This window comes from Cherax quadricarinatus, chromosome 88 (assembly GCF_038502225.1).
Source record: "Cherax quadricarinatus isolate ZL_2023a chromosome 88, ASM3850222v1, whole genome shotgun sequence".
Classification (NCBI taxonomy): domain Eukaryota; kingdom Metazoa; phylum Arthropoda; class Malacostraca; order Decapoda; family Parastacidae; genus Cherax; species Cherax quadricarinatus.
Window position 1 is genome coordinate 10,475,814 of NC_091379.1, and position 4,434 is coordinate 10,480,247.

Consider the following 4,434-nt stretch of genomic DNA (forward strand, 5'->3'; position numbering starts at 1 on the left):
TATATATATATATATATATATATATATATATATATATATATATATATATATATATATATGTCGTGCCGAATATGTAAAACTGGTCAATTAGCAAGAACTCATTTAAAATTAAGTCCTTTCTAAAATTTTCCCTTATACGTTTAAAGATATATTTTTTCCATTAATGTTAATGCAAAAAATTTTAATTTTCACCAAAAGAATCTTAGAAAACTTACCTAACCTTATCATAACAACAACAACTTATTTTACCCTAACCCAACTAAATATATTTTAAATACGTTTACAATAATTTAATACTAAACAAACACAATCAAATATATTTTTCTCGTTAGGTTCAGAATGATTTTGGCGAAATTATTGCATACACAAATTTTCACTTGTCCTATATGGCAAGATGAACGTTGCTATTTAAGCCAAGATCGCAAGTTCTGCCTATTCGGCACGACATATATATATATATATATATATATATATATATATATATATATGTGTCGTGCCGAATATGTAAAACTGGTCAATTAGCAAGAACTCATTTAAAATTAAGCCCTTCCTAAAATTTTCTCTTATGCGTTTAAAGATATATTTTTTTCATTAATGTTAATGCAAAAAATTATAATTTTGCACCAAAAGAATCTTAGAAAACTTACCTAACCTTATTATAACAAGAGCAATTTATTTTAGCCTAACCCAACTAAATATGTTTTAGATTTGTTTACAGTAATTTAATGCTAAACAAACACAGTGAAACATATTTTTTTCGTTAGGTTCAGAATAATTTTGCCGATATTATTGCATACACAAATTTTCACTTGTCCTATATGGCAAGATGAGCGTTGCTATTTAAGCCAAGATCGCGATTTCTGCCTATTCGGCACGACACATATGTATATACATATATATATATATATATATATATATATATATATATATATATATATATATATATATATATATATATATATATATATGGGTTTGTTACGATAATTGTGATTTTTTTGGCCCCCGAAAAATGTCATCAGGATAATGAGGATATCATAATGGACTGAACTCCACAGGGCACTCATTAACCCGGTCTACTTCATAACGAGAGAGAAAAGCATTAGCCAAAGTAGGTTCGGGTGGAATTCCCACTGTTATTCTATCTTATATATATATATATATATATATATATATATATATATATATATATATATATATATATATATATGTCGTGCCGAATATGTAAAACTGGTCAATTAGCAATAACTCATTTAAAATTAAGTCCTTTCTAAAATTTTATCTTATACGTTTAAAGATATATTTTTTTCATTAATGTTAATGTAAAAATTTTGAATTTTGCATCAAAAGAATCTTAGAAAACTTACCTAACCTTATTATAACAAGAACAATTTATTTTAACCTAACCCAACTAAATATATTTTAGATTTGTTTACAATAATTTAATACTAAACAAACACAGTGAAATATAATTTTTTCGTTAGGTTCAGAATGATTTTGGCGAAATTATTGCATACACAAATTTTCGCTTGTCCTATATGGCAAGATGAGCGTTGCTATTTAAGCCAAGATGGCAAGTTCTGCCTATTCGGCACGACACACACACACACACATATATATATATATATATATATATATATATATATATATATATATATATATATATATATGTCGTGCCGAATATGTAAAACTGGTCAATTAGCAAGAACTCATTTAAGAGTAAGTCCTTTCTAAAATTTTCTTTTATACGTTTAAAGATATATTTTTTTTCATTAATGTTGATGTAAAAATTTATAATTTTGCAACAAAAGGAACTTAGAAAACTTACCTAACCTTATTATAACAAGAACAATTTATTTTAGCCTAACCTAACTAAATATATTTTAGATTTGTTTACAGTAATTTAATACTGAACAAACACAGTGAAATATATTTTTTTCGTTAGGTTCAGAATGATTTTGGCGAAATTATTGCATACACAAATTTTCACTTGTCCTATATGGCAAGATGAACGTTGCTATTTAAGCCAAGATTGCAAGTTCTGCCTATTCGGCACGACACACACACACACACACACATTGTATATATATATATATATATATATATATATATATATATATATATATATATATATATATATATATATATATATATATGCTGAATATGGTAAAGAATCAACTGCTGGCAATTATGTTTTGTGTTATCTGGAGATTCTGAATACTGTAAATACCTCTGAAAACACACACACACACACACACACACACACACACACACACACACACACACACACACATACACGGAGGATCAGGCACACAACAGGAACGGCACTGCAATGGATCATAGAATACCTGTCAGGGAGGCAACAACGAGTCATGGTACGCGACGAGGTGTCAGAGTGGGCGCCTGTGACAAGCGGGGTTCCACAGGGGTCAGTCCTAGGACCTGTGTTGTTCTTGGTATATGTGGCCCGGTGGCCTGGATTCTAAAGCTCCCGCTTCACACACGGAGGGCCCGGGTTCGATTCCCGGCGGGTGGAAACATTTCGACACGTTTCCTTACACCTGTTGTCCTGTTCACCTAGCAGCAAATAGGTACCTGGGTGTTAGTCGACTGGTGTGGGTCGCATCCTGGGGGACAAGATTAAGGACCCCAATGGAAATAAGTTAGACAGTCCTCGATGACGCACTGACTTTCTTGGGTTATCCTGGGTGGCTAACCCTCCGGGGTTAAAAATCCGAACGAAATCTTATCTTATCTCTTAACGACATAACGGAATGGATAGACTCAGAAGTGTCCTTGTTTGCAGATGATGCGAAGTTAATGAGAAGAATCAAATCGGATGAGGATCAGGCAGGACTATAAAGAGATCTGGACAGGCTACAAGCCTGGTCCAGCAACTGGCTCCTTGAATTTAACCCTGCCAAATGCAAAGTCATGAATATTGGGGAAGGGCAAAGAAGACCGCAGACACAATATAGTTTAGATGGCCAAAGACTGCAAACCTCACTCAAGGAAAAAGATCTGTGGGTGAGTATAACACCGAGCATATCTCCTGAGGCGCACATCAATCAGATAACTGCTGCAGCATACGGGCGCCTGGCAAACCTACGGATAGCGTCCCGATACCTCAGTAAGGATTCGTTTAAGACTCTGTATACCATTTACGTCAGGCCCATGCTGGAGTATGCAGCACCAGTTTGGAATCCACACCTAGTCAAGCACGTCAAGAAATTAGAGAATGTGCAAAGGTTTGCAACAAGGCTAGTCCCAGAGCTACGGGGATTGTCCTACGAAGAAAGGTTGAGGGAAATCGGCCTGACGACACTGGAGGACAGGAGGGTCAGGGGAGACATGATAACGACATATAAAATACTGCGCGGAATAGACAAGGTGGACAAAGACGGGATGTTCCAGAGAAGGGACACAGACACAAGAGATCACAATTGGAAGTTGAAGACTCAGATGAATCAAAGGGATGTTGGAAGTATTTCTTCAGTCACAGAGTAGTCAGGCCGTGGAATAGCCTAGAAAGTGACGTAGTGGAGGCGGGAACCATACATAGTTTTAAGGCGAGGTATGATAGAGTTCATGGGGCAGGGAGAGAGAGGACCTAGTAGCAATCAGCGAAGAGGCGGGGCCAGGAGCTGTGACTCGACCCCTGCAACCACAAATAGGTGAGTACAAATGGGTGAGTACACACACACACACACACACACACACACACACACACACACACACACACACACACACACACACACACACACACACACATACACACACACACACAAACACAGATATTCCTCGAGGGAGACCTTCAAGTTTTTACCCAAATCATATTTTTTATTTGTCTTCCTCAAACCTTTAGTCTGTATTTCTTTCATAACTCAAGAACGCCTCATCTAATCGGTTTCAAATTTCCAACGCTTGTGTTTGGTATCTAGGGGCCCGATTCCAGGAACAACTGACATGTACAGGTTCTCTATAATAGATGTTATTAAACCTGTAAAACTCCAGGCCAACTGGATACACCAAGATTTATCCAACAATTTCACACATGTTCTGCTTTGAAATTGGATCCATCATTTTGAAACACCCTGTATTTATACAACATAGGGAGGTTAGCATGGGCCACCACTGTAACTACAAATGCAAGTCTATTAAACCCCACTCCCAGCATCCTGCCATGGTTAAGATAACTACCAAAATCCTCAGCGGTGTAGCTTCTAATGATCAAAGAATATGTCTTCGGTATTAATGTTGGTAGAATTACCGACTATATGTTAGGTAAAAGGACACAAGTGCAACTAATGTGGCATTTTATCATGGCAACGTTTCGCTCTCCAGAAGCTTTGTCAAGTTTTAAAAATCATACTGATGTGTTTACTGTATAGGAACCTTTGCCTTGATTAAGAACTAAATGGTTATAATTATAGCCAT